This window comes from Rhododendron vialii, chromosome 1a (genome assembly GCF_030253575.1).
Source record: "Rhododendron vialii isolate Sample 1 chromosome 1a, ASM3025357v1".
In the NCBI taxonomy this organism is placed as follows: Eukaryota; Viridiplantae; Streptophyta; class Magnoliopsida; order Ericales; family Ericaceae; genus Rhododendron; species Rhododendron vialii.
This window is the reverse complement of record NC_080557.1, coordinates 21,686,330-21,699,551: the sequence shown is the minus strand read 5'-3', so window position 1 is coordinate 21,699,551 and position 13,222 is coordinate 21,686,330. Positions and strand designations below refer to the sequence as shown.

Here is a 13,222-nt window from a genome sequence, read left to right as displayed (position 1 = left end):
CAATTTGCTCATCTCTTTGCCTTTCATATTCAGCCATTTGCTGGATTTCGCAGCTGCCCTTTACAAACTTGCTCAATCCTATGGAACTTCAACAAATATCGTTAAATAGCATAAACTGCTTTACCCATTTATGTATTGGCGCCGTGTCCACGTATTGGACACGCCCAAATACGTATTAGACACACTAGCAACTAATTTTCAGTTTCCAACAATATGAACTCGAATCCCAATTCTTACAGCCATATATATTCTAGGCAAATTTGATCAGTTTTCAGCCATTAGAGTTCAATTTCAGCACCTACAAAGATGATTTATGCCTCTAAACAACATTTTCAGCTATTGGGTTCATATTTTCAGCATATACAGTCAATTTCAGCAGATAATGGGTTATCCAATGCACTTAAAGCACACTTACAGCAGATAATGGGTAATTAACCAATCAGATAGCATCAAGCCGATGATCTTTGATGTCATTTTTAGCAAAAGATACAACTGTAGACGTCCAAGGGCACTATGATTTCAATTCCTATATAGTGTAAGAATGTACCTCGATCAGAATATTCGATGTCATGACTTGCGTGAGATGATCCTTATTGTGCTTGTGGAGAAGTTTGATCTAGGGGGCCATTGCAACTGTCTCAAACCTAAGATATGCAATGGAAAATTTGCATAAACATCTAAACAATACAACTATACACTATCTAAAGTGGTAACAAATTACAGATTTCATTAAGTGAAACAAATGTAATAACCTTTAATCCAGCATGCCTCATCACGATAGCCACTTGTTCTTTTAAAGTGCTTATTTCATGGAAGAGAGAAGCTTCAACACAGTCAAGTGAGGTTATGCCTAGAAGAGAGAAGCATCGACGCTATCGAGTTCCCATTGATTTGAGGTTATGCCTAGAAGAGATATACATGTTTCCTCTTATGGCCTAGGTAATCACACAGTAGCATAGGATTGTTACTCCCATATGCATACCAAAAGACTAAGCAATAGTTACTGACCTCACACCAATTATTGCAATTGCAGCCACGACACTTGACTTGATCGACCAATCCCAGCAACTTCGAGGGATTGTAACTGAACAACCCTACAAGAAAAAGTTCATAGTCAGCAATTGCTAGTTATGGAGTAACAAATAGTCTAAGAAGTTCTGTAAAATTTCACCTCAAAATCATGGTCATATCTTCCGAATAAAGGAGAAACCAGTATGAATGTACAAATCTTGCGGCTATTTACTTGCATTCAGAAGTAGTGATATGGAGAACAAAGTGCATAACATTCAAAAGGACTTTGTAACAAGAAAACATAGCTTGAAAAAAAGAAAAAAAGAAAAAGAAAACATAGCTTGAAAAAAAAAAAGAAGAGAACATAAGCAAGATAGCCCTATTTTCGGAGCTACTTCTCGAATTACAAAATGTAGAAACAGGGTTAAGGAAGGGGTTTGCCACCCTAAAAAAATAGCTACTCACCTCTAATCAATTAAGCAGTTCCTCACCTAGCATGGTAGAAGAGTTCCATGTAAGCTCCTGTGGAAGGAAGACAAAAATTCCAAAAATTACCTACCTAGCCTAGCTACCTACTCATAAGAAGTCAACTGCACAACAAGCATGGCATTTACAACTTAAGAAACTGATAACAATGGAGTGTATCGGTAGGAAAGACAGTGGTAAAGAACCAAAATGTAGAGCATCATTTAAACGAAGTCATTCAAGGGGAAAAACAATCAGGCAGTGAATGGGCCACTGGTTTTAGATTAATTACCATGAACTTCCAAAATGCATATTCAAACTCTATTTCAAAACTTTTCTTTTTGTTATTACTATACTTTCATTAAAGCACAAACACGCATAGAACTTATACTTAGAGGCATAGCTTTGGCTATACAACAGGGATCTCCACAGAGATCAATCCCTAACTACCTCCATTATCGTGTAAAGAGCTCACAGATTTCACATTCCATATTTTAGTGCATGTGTCAAGATCATCCCACACATTAAGTTCAACTCCCTTCCTGAGTTATAATACAAAAGAACTATCATCTGTCTTGCCACTTATTAAAAACACATCAAGCTTGGGTTAACAACTAAATATATGGACAATCACCCTCCAAATAAAGCATAGTTTTCATTTCCATCCACCTTTGAACATAAAATATTTCCAGCAGCACATACATTACATGTCGTTGGAGAGTCACTGGAGATAGAATCATGTGGTGATTTAAAAACTTCAACAGACCTCGTGCTTGCATGTCCTTTTGTTGTGCATGTTAGTAAGGAGCATGACTACAATAAATGGCATCTTATATCTGATAAGATAGCAAAAATGAGTGATTTATTGAGTATGATTGCAACCACTAGGATGAGGTCAAAGGGGTACAATTATTGTGCAGTATTGGAAAGTAATTGCATTTTCATACAGAAGAGAGCAGAGGCATAGTGACATAGTCTGAGGACAGAAAAACAAAAAAAAAAGACTTGTATAGCATCTACGGACACGCTTTTTAGAATTGGGAATATTTTGTCTCTGTTCCATGATTTACAAGCCAAAGCAAAACCAATAGAAGATCATTACCTGAATGATGATTTCAGAATCTATTTTTTGAATAAATGCAATCCAACGATTGTCTCATCCTCATGTTGTAAATCAGTATGGCAAGAGTTGGTAATGGAAACTCGAAGATCCCCAGTGAGAGGACTAAGAACCTCAACTGTCCACAGAATCAAGCAAATGAAGTTTAAAAGGGGTACAGCTAAAAGTAAATCTCAATCAAGATGCAGTCTAAAGTTATATCAAAATCCATGGGAAGTACTCACCACACCACTTTTCCTTGCAACAGCCAACAGCTGCAAGAAACAAAAAACATGTTTAAATTTGCATATAACCAAGCTACGAAGCAAATATTTTACCAACAAATATGTGTGGTATGTATGTATCAACATTCAACAGTTATTTGGAACGTAAATACGTCAAGAGGATCAATCATCCCAGAAAATTGCTCTGAAATGATCTTTTTTAAGGCACAATTATCTCTTGTAGGCAGGAAAGTGAAATAATAAGACCTTTTTTTCTTTCATAAATGGAAGTTCAACAGCATGACAGGTTTAACACACAATCTTATGAGAAAACTCAATGAATAACAATCGAACAAGTGAATGGGTGTTCCCTCAAGCAAATTGTTCGATAGAACTTAGAAGTAAGGTTTTTAGGGAAATTAGATCAATCCCTAACTACCTCCATTACAAACACAAAGCTATGAAAAAATAAAACAAGAGAGACCAATTCACAAGTACAAAACCAAACAAAACAGACAAGGAAAACAAACACCACACACCATCTCTTAGGTTGCAAGAATTCTCAGGTATTAGCTCCTTAATGTCACGATGTATAGTCTTACCATTATATCAACTGAAACCCCATCTCAATACTACATAACACATAAATAAACCCTCAAGGGGGAAGGGAGAAAAGGGCATTTTCCTTCACCTATCTACGACAATCATAGCAATAGGAAGAGCAGAATCTTTTATAAAACCGTTGGGCTGGCGAGATTCACAGAGGTAGGGTCTTCGACTCGGGATTTGGAGGTTTGGTTCGATTGCGAAGGTGGGGTCAAATGGGGTTTGGACGAGGGACAAGGGAAAACTGCTATAAATGAGAGAGAGAGAGAGAGAGAGAGAGATAGATCCGTACCTGTGAGAGAATACCAGAGAGCGTTTCATGCTCAACTTCGTTGGGAACGGACGAGCACGGACCGGTGGGGATGGACTATGGAGGCCGTTGAGGGAGACGGAAGAAGGAAGAACTGCAGGCAGCCGCAGAAGAGAGCGAGAGAGAGAGAGAGAGAAGCAAGCCATTTGTTTCCAGAGAGGCGCGAACAGATTTGGGGATTTAGGGATTTGAGATTTCTCTTCAGCGCGCCCTTTCGAGAGAAAGCGCGAATAGATTTTAGGGACAGCAACGCTACAGCCTACAGCCAGCACCAAAATGCGGTGGCTGGCCATCACACACTGTGTGAAGTCCACTTCGGACCTCGTACGGATGATCCGAATTATTCAATAATTTTTTTAAAAAAATTGAGTGGAAAATATAAAAAATTAGCTCGGTCCGATCTGTAGATGCTCGGATCAAGCTTCTCATCTTTCTGTACACTAGAAAATCAATCTATCCATTTTTCGATTTTCCAAAGATGAGAAGCTTAATTTGAGTACCTATACATATCGGATAGAGCTGATTTTTTGCATCACCCATTTGGTTTTTTTTCTAAAATTTATTGAACGTCTCGGATCATCTGTGCGGAGACCAAAGTGAGCCCCACACGGCGTGCAGTAGCCGGCCACTGCATTTTGGTGTGGCGGCTGTACAAACTCTACGGACTTTTTCAAGTATTTTTGGAGAATTATGGAAAAATAATTAAGTGCCCTTGTATTGAGCAATACAAACAAATTCCAAACTTAATGAGCCAACTATATTTTAATAGCGGTCGATCTGAGCCATTAGAATTTCACGTCTTACTGATTTCATCATTGTCACCAAAATTGAAAATCATCAGATATCGGTGACCGCTCGATCGGACAACATTTGATACATCCCAAGGCATAAAAGTATTACATTGCAATACTAGCCCCCACTTGAGTCTTTTTTTTCGATCGGAACCGTCTTTTACATATCATGGAGTACATCACTCTTTGAAAAAACGAAGTCAATCGAGTATCGCTACACATTTGATCGGCCCATACAAACTCATTTTGTTAACAAAATTGTGTCTCGATAAAGAAGCTATTCAAACCCGATCGAGTCAAATTTTTACGAGAACGCTATAATCAACAAGGAAAATTAAAGCAACGGTCTGGATCGTCGTAACTGTGTCGCAGTCGAATGGCTACCGTACATTCAAGTACAACACAAGATTTAATTCGTTAACAATTACATTGAACATATATAATTTAAAGGGCAATTACCAACTCAGTTTTTACCGTGGGCGATCTAAACCGTTAAGATTTCATGTCTCATGAATTTCATCGTTGTCACCCAAAACGAAGATCATTGGATATCGACGACCACTTGATCTGACAACATTTGATGCATTCTGAGGCATTAAAGTATTAGATTGTAAGACCCGACCCCGCCAAAGTCTTTATATTTTGATCTGAACCATCTATCTTTTGCATATATTTGAATTTATCATTCGTACCAAGAATTAAGTTGATCGGGTATCTTTACACATTTAATTGGACGATAACTATCATCAAAAAAATAAATTGCGTCCCAATCAAGGAGCTTTCTAAACCCGATCAAACCAAGTTTTTATGATAATGATTTAATCAATAAGCACAACGATGATCAACGGCCTCGACTATTAAAATAGTTTTGTTTTATTGAGATCTGCTAAATCATCGTATCGAATGATATTAAAAATGTATAACATGTAGGAATATTATTTTTATTTTTTGATCTGGTGTAGTAGTATCATTAGATATAGTTTTGTTTGTTTATAGGGTCTATCCCAGCACTTCTTTTGGGCTGCTAGGAAAGGGGGTGTTTATTTCAGCGCTTTTAGTCGGCGCTAGTAAATGGGGGGTCTATTCCAACGCTTTTGCTTGGGCGCTAGGAATTGGTCGACCTATTCCAGCGCTTTTGCTTTGGGCGTTGGGAAAGCCTCATTATAATAGCGGCTAGAGAAAAGCGCTGGTGTATACCTCCTATTGTAGCGCTTTTAGCAAGCGCTGGTAGAAAAAGTGCTGGCAAATCCCGAATTTCTTGTAGTGTAAGCCAATAAGCCAAATTTTTTTCGTCTTCATTCAAAAAAAATTGAATTTCGATCATAATTTTTTACTTTTTAGATTCCTTTTGTCATGACGATGCAATAATCTCCAAAAAAATTGACGAAAAACTAACAAATACAAAAAAATAAGCCACTCGACTTATTTAGCCGAACAGGCCCTAAGTATAACATATGGATTGAGACAAAAAATTTGCAAGAAAAGGGATTATCTTCATCCCCATAGTGCAAACAGACCATTTTGTTTAAGTCTTTAGGCTCCTTATCTAATGTGATTATCGAAACTGTTCATTTGCACAACTCTTTTCTACCTTCAACTATGCTGAAAATCATGTTTTGAGACCAAAGGCCCGGTTTCAGAACACCTTTTTAAAAAAAATATTTATTTCATATTTTCAAACTTAAAAATAATATAAATAAAAATTTAATTTTTTTGCACCGCTCAAAAGATCTCAATGAGATCTATCAAACAAAATCCATATTGCTAGAAAAATTATTTACATAAACACATTATTTTTGAGTTCAAAATTATCTTTTTAAAAAATAAGTGCTTAAAATATGGGTTATGGATCACACTTTAAGTCACAAAACAAAAATAATAATTAAGCCTCAAAAAGTTCTGCTATAGCATTTAGTGACTCACAATTGGTCACTAAATAGGAGATATTTTGCGACTAGAGCACCCTAGTCGCTCAAACATTTAATACAGAGATATAATGTAACCAATTTCTTCTTGGTCGCAAAATAGTCATACGCGGGTCGCAATACTTATTCATTCAACTCTTTTACGTGACAAAATACATTCTAGTCGTTAAATGAATAAGAGTTCGGTCGCTAAAAGTTTTCCCACCAGCGGTAAAGTTTGGCGCGAAAGAATAGGTGACTCGTATTTACCGACCAACACATTGGGTCACTCATGAGAACAACTTTCTTCTTTTCGCGACCAAGGAAGCTCTAAGTCGCAAGTACCATAGCAAACGAGACCCAGATTTTGTTAGTCGTAAAAAAGTTGGTCGCAAAGAACACAATTTGTTGTAGTAATTTGCTCAACATATAAAACCTCTGCAACCTAGGGGTCAATGGAAAATATCGCAAGATCTTATGAGAAATCTTTTTTCCCTTGCCATCATTTAGCTTGTATCTAGGCTCCTCACAAACAAGACACTTTTCAAGATCAACATTCTCCTTCCAAAAAAGTGCACAATCATTCTTACATTCATGAATGGGCACATAGCCCAAGCCTAAGTCACGTAAGAACTTCTTTGCTTCATAAATGTTGCCCGGAATGTCTTGATCACTTGTAGGTAGGAGTTCCTTCAATAACCCCAACAGCGCATCAAAGGACTTGTTACTCTATTTATTCAACACCTTAACATGAAGTAGCTTAATGACAAATGATAGTACAGTAAACTTGCATCCGGGGTATAACTCTCGATGGGCATCCTTCATTAATTTATCAAAGTTGTGCACATTCTCCGTCTCAACATTGTCAGGCAACTCATCTAGTTCCTCATCATTCATGATTGCTGCTGCATAGTATTAACTAAGCGTTCCAGGTCGTCTTGATTCTCATGTTCATTTGTTGCCACTCCACCCCCAACACTTTCTCCACTAGGCTAACAGCTTTCGTTCGACACAAATTGTTGATTCATAGGTATAGTTTCCCCATGGTGGACCCAAGTCTTGTAAGAAGGAGCTATCCCATTTTGTATAAGGTGAAACGCAACAACAATACTAAAATGGCATTCCACATTCATGTATTTTAAACACAGGCAACGAATTTGATCATCGGAACCTAAATTTGTGACTGCAAAGTCAACAAATGAATTTACCCCATCTCGATACTCTTTGCTCAGTCTATTCTTCATTGTCATCCAACTCTTGTCCATATTTTTTCACCTAAAAAGTCAAGAATAATTCAGCCTCCCCTTCATAAAAACATTTAGGCCAAAATTTTGATTTTCAAAGCATTGAAATCAATCCTAAAGATGATAAAATGAAACAATTAGGTGCAAGAATTACACTACACATGCTGAAACAATTAGGTGTCTTGAATTAAAATTAAACATTTATTAGCAAAGATCATAGCACGTGAGCATAAGAGGAGAACGAAAAGAAGCTTTGATGTCAAACAAAGAAGAAGAATTTCACTAAAAAGAGTCAATGCAATAAACAAGTTGTTTCTAAGCCAATGTTTATCTGATATTCTCCATGATGACCAACTTGCTAAAGGTTTTTGGTTTACATGGTCTAACAAGTGAGTAGGCTCAGGTGATAATAAGAGTAGGATTGATAGGGTGTTCTCTAATTCTCAATGGTTGGTTTCCTTCCCTACTTGTGAGGCTACTTTCCTACATTGATCTAAGCCAAGGGCTAAAAGGCAAATGGACCGATTGGGTCATGGTAGCAAACACACGGAACTTCACTCAAAAGAACTCAGCTATTTGAGAGGGACTAGCACCACAAAGCTGCCAATCTACTTTGATTAGAGGCTATAGCAGATGGCAGATCGCAGCTGCCAAAACATAAAATACAGAACAGCAGAACAACAAATTGCAGCGGATTGCATCAGTAATGTAGCAGCAGCAGCCATAGCAGCCACATAGCAAATAACAAAAAGAACTAAGGACATACCCACTAGAAAAGGCCTAAACACTCCAAGGGACAACCCCCAAGGATGGGTGAATACAATGAATTAAAAGTGATTGACTGTTACACTTCATAAAACAATTGTTAGCTCAGCAATACAGAAAACAACAGAGCATTGAAAGCAGTAGCAGACACATCCAAAGTAGCAGAGTATTCAAAGCAGCTCAATAGCAATCATAAAAATTTCAGAACCAAGAGTATACAAGTTACAAAATATTGCAAAAACATAAAACAACAATACAGACACAGCACACAGAACCAGCAGTAGACAAGTTACAAAATACTGCAAAATCATGAATGATTGAATAAATGAAATTTGAGTAGTTTTCAAGCTCTTTGATTGTGTGATGCAATCATTTCTTTGGTGTGATGCTACAGAGCCCCTAGGTGTGATGCCTTGGGTTTTCTAGGTGTGATGCCTAGACCTATCCTTCTCTAACCCTTTCTCTTCTTATTCTTCTTACATATTACTATTCATGTATTACTGTTCACAGCCCCAAAAACAACCCCTTTCTCTTGTGTTTGATTATACTTAGCCCTATTCCAACTCTGTTCTACATCAATGGGCAAGAGCCCACTACATCCTATCAGTTCAGGATTCCCAAAATAAAAAAATAAGGAAATGCAAGAAAGCTTTCATTGAGCAACTATTACCATCAAAACTGACTTGCAACAAAAGTAGTACAAGATTTATCGTAGCCAGTGTCCTTTGAAGAGAATATGTGAAGCAAAAAGAGGAAATACTCTGTAGAAATTTCTAGAGTAGCAGGTCATGCAAAGGATGAAGGTACACACATGTGAACAGTATTCCAATGGATCTGACAAAGATGATGCCCAAAAGTTTAAAGCTTGGCGATTCCAACCTTCCACAGAAACATTCCAATTAAAAAAACCAAAACACTCGATAAATCCCAGTAGACATAAAACAAGTTAAAAAGCAAGTAAGTAGCCATACTCTAGTCAAGGGATGATCAAATAACATACTGTTGAAGAATCACAGAGCATACTTTGTTGATTGCAGAAATAAAGTACCAAAAAAGAAACACCTAATTTTAATCAAATGGCAAAGACATGTAACAACTGGTGACCTTAATTTGGATACACCTGATGAAACACACAGATTTGGAACAAGCGGTGATCAAACATTGCTGTAGACACCTTAATCTGGGCTTCTAGATTAGTTTACTTACTGTTTTTGATTCCCCGATGATGAAATGGATCAAGAACACCTTGGGAATGATAGCGTGTTTGAGCTTTGAGTGTTTGCAAAACCTTTGAACCTAACCTAGCCTAAGCCACTTCAAAAAATCAAAAACTCTACTGATGCGCGCCAGGGCGCAACCATCCCGCACCGGGGCGCACCATCGCGTGCCCGACTCACTCCATCACGCGACAGAGCGCCAGGGCGATGGTCCAACCTACCACCAACCTTTCTGAAGGAGGACAGTTGGCCACCAATGCAACTTCAGCCAGCCCCGTGGACTGGCTGAACTCCTCTCCTGGCACCAACCAGATTCACCATTCTTCCCTTTAAATACCCCTTTGTTCATCCATTTAAAGGGTTCAAAAAATTTGAAGAAGGGTAAAACACACCATCCTTCATTCTCACACCTCATCCAAGAACATAGCTTATTCTTCCCCATTTTCTCACACTCAACAATCCTCTAACACCCCAATCAACTACAAACATCAAAAGCTCAAATACTCTTTCAAACTCAAAACTAAAGGTATAGCTTACCTTTGTTCAGTTTTCTGTTCTGATCCCTGAGGGGGGCTGGCAGGGCCAAGGCTAGTAATCAATACTAGTCCTGGTCCTAAAGCTGGCAAGGTTTCAAAACCATTGTGGTATGAACCAGCGCGCGACGGACCCACTCACGCGTGCGACTGTCCTAGTTTGTGCTCGCTGGTCCGCGTGGGGATTGGTTCCTACTGTTTTATGCTTTATTATGTTATAGATCACTGTTAAGCATGTTAAAAACCAGTTTACTGCTTTCCTTTGTTAGAAACTGCTAGTATGTAGTTAATTTGTATTTCTGCTGTTTTGAGGTACCCCTGGGATCATTCTGGACCTGTCCCAGAACCCAGAAATGTGTAAACCAAGACTGGTCTGGTTGTGCCAGGGCGCACCATCGCACGACACAGCGCCAGGGCGCACCATCGCTTGCCAGACTGGCTCCGTCGCGCGGCAGAGCGCCAGGGCGCACCCTCGAGCACCAGAATGGCTCCGTCGCGCGATAGCCTGCCTCTGACCAGTGAGTGGCCTTGCACGGGTAGCTTAGTTTTAGGCCATTATTTTGTCCCCACACTGTTTATGGGGTGTTTTATTAATTTGTAAGGCTTTAAACTACTTTAAACTGTATATTATGCTGCCTATAAACTACGTGGCTTGTCCTGGGTGTGCACTGGTCCTTCCAGAGCCCAGAGGGTTTGAGAATAAGAGCTGTGGGTTTGAGCTCCCCGGCGCCCGCGTGTCTTGGAGTTGTGCGCGCAGGAGTGAACATCATGCAGTAACTTGTTTAGTGCATACTGGTTTCTTCCTGCGCACATCATTCCAAAACAATGGCCTCCCAGTTTGTTTAAACTCCCACAGCAATCTGTTTTCATCCTATACTAATTGCTCATCCATGCTATCTTTCTCATTTTGCAAACATGTTATAGCTTTAATCCCCATTAAATTGTTCCCCGCCCTAAATGGCTAAAAATTGATTAATCAAACAGAATCGCAAACAAACATCTTTCACAAATGCCTAAGTAGAGACCGATCTCTGGATTAGGCGAGAGGGGTGCCATAAAACCCTTCCCCTCTCGTAACTTGGCTCCCGAACCCAGATATGGTTATGACGGACTGGTTCCTTCACCTTTTTCAAATCAGCGCGGCAAGTGCTTCGAAATACGGTTCCTTGGGTGTCAGACCTTCAAACCCGAGTGGCGACTCTGTATTTTCGCGAGCGCTTGACGTCCAGCTAAAAAGCGCTCCCGTGAACTGGCATTTTTCTCTCATTGGGAAGGGAACGGAATCCTTTTCCCAAAAAGAAGAAAAGGGCACGCATGCCCACAATTGCTATCATAGCTCAGGTTGGGGAAAACTTATTTTCAATTCTATACATTTGCATATATTTCCCTTTCTGTACTTGCATATGTTAGTCTTGGCTCTTGGGCACTCTGCTTCTCCCAGCGCATTGCACGTGAGGGAGGGTATTGGAGACCTTACTATGTATTGTTTGGACCCGTCCAAATAACTTAGCCTTTTAGGATAAGTGGTGACAGCAACACAAATAAACCTTCCGGATAGTTTTCCATACTTAGCTGGAAACTGAGAATTTTGGGGGTGCAAACAAGTAAACCTTTAGGATAGTTTTGCATGCTAAGAGCTAGAAATTGAAAATTTTGGGGGTTCCCCTATTAGAGTGTTAGATAACGCAAAACAAATACTATTTCAAAATTTGAAGGCAGTTTCAACTTCAAATAAAGACAAAAAAATTTCACTTGGAATTTCAATTAAATTTCAGTTGCATTTAGAATAAGGGCGCAAATAATTGAATTAGATTCATCAGAATGTGGCTCATATGAAGCCCTCAACCAATCATGCAGCCGTTCGACCAAAGTTGGAATCAGATCAATCTGGGAGCAGAAGCAATATGAATTTTGAGCAATTATCATTAATTCTTGATCGTATACAATTAGCAGCTTCAACCCTTTCGAGATTGAACATCTCAAATAAAACAGATACATTTGATTTTGACCATCGTGAGGATACCTTAGCTTCCTATTCAAACTTTAAATCTACAAAATCAAATTAAAAACTCACATGCAAAATAAAAAATCCATGAAATCGGAAGATTGGAGAGTGGAGGAATACCAGAAATCACAGAGTGTGGTGGTGGTGCTGGCGAGTTCCGGCCAGCAAGGAAGAGGGCAGAGATGAAGTGTGCTGCATTTTCAGTGAAGATAGAATAAAAAAAATAATGTTTAGTTAGATGAAGTCAAGAGAGAGATCGAGAGTGCGCGAACAAACATATACATAAGCGTTCTGTGATCGAGAGAGAGAATGATAGGGTGAGATATTGAGAGGGACAGAAAAAGACCTGGGCAGATCGAAACGACGGCCGCCGGTTTGTGGGCTGATGGAAGTCTTCAGCAGGATTGCGGGAGTGGCTTGGGGAATGGAGATCAAGAGGCAAAGCCGAAGAGTAAAGTGGAGACTGGCATGGAGAGAGGAAAAAGAAGAGGAAAGTTAGAGCTGGGTTTTGGTGACAGCAAAACAACGTCGTTTTGCTTCTAAAAAATTTCATTTCACTTTTTGACAGCCCGCCTAAATAAGCTAGAGCCCGGGAGCATGAAAATTGGGATCTTTCGGTGACAACTTTATACTTGTCATCGAAATTTGTCTTCAGTGACAAATATTTTGTCACCAAATCTCCTCATTATTTACCCTAATCACCCAAAGGTTTTCGGTGACAAGAAGTAAAATTGTTTGTCACCGTTGAGTATATTCCGTGTCAAAACTAATTTTTTGTCACTAAAAGGTGTCAAAGGGTGTCACTAATGGTGTTTTTTGTTGTAGTGTCCCTGCGGAGTTACACTAGTTCCTCTTTTATGTTTAAAAATTATCAAACAAACCACTCATATGTTTACAAATAATGAAAGCAACACCATTAATTAATGTGTTTTTATAACCTCATCTCTCTTAATTATAGTTATTTGTTACACGATTAATACTAGTATAAGATTAGGCTTCAGATTGTTTAGTTTTTATATATGATCTCTACCAAATATAAGTTGTGTTC

The 13,222-nt window shown here is 38.9% G+C and overlaps 1 protein-coding gene across 5 annotated transcripts in view; it reads right to left on the bottom strand.

The window, feature by feature from the left end:
• Positions 1 to 12,584, bottom strand: part of LOC131335693 (uncharacterized) — a 54,672-nt gene extending 42,088 nt beyond the window's left edge. For 3 of the 5 annotated variants that reach the window (XR_009202589.1, XR_009202588.1, XR_009202590.1), the window contains exons 1-2: positions 12,521 to 12,535; positions 12,295 to 12,366 (exon numbers count right to left, since the gene is read on the bottom strand). The gene's annotated coding sequence lies outside the window, so the exon portion shown is untranslated. Of the gene's footprint in view, positions 1 to 12,294; positions 12,367 to 12,520 lie in introns of all 5 variants that reach the window. The other 2 variants (XR_009202582.1, XM_058371171.1) reach the window with 2 other exon arrangements.
• Between the last annotated feature and the right edge of the window lie 638 nt (positions 12,585 to 13,222).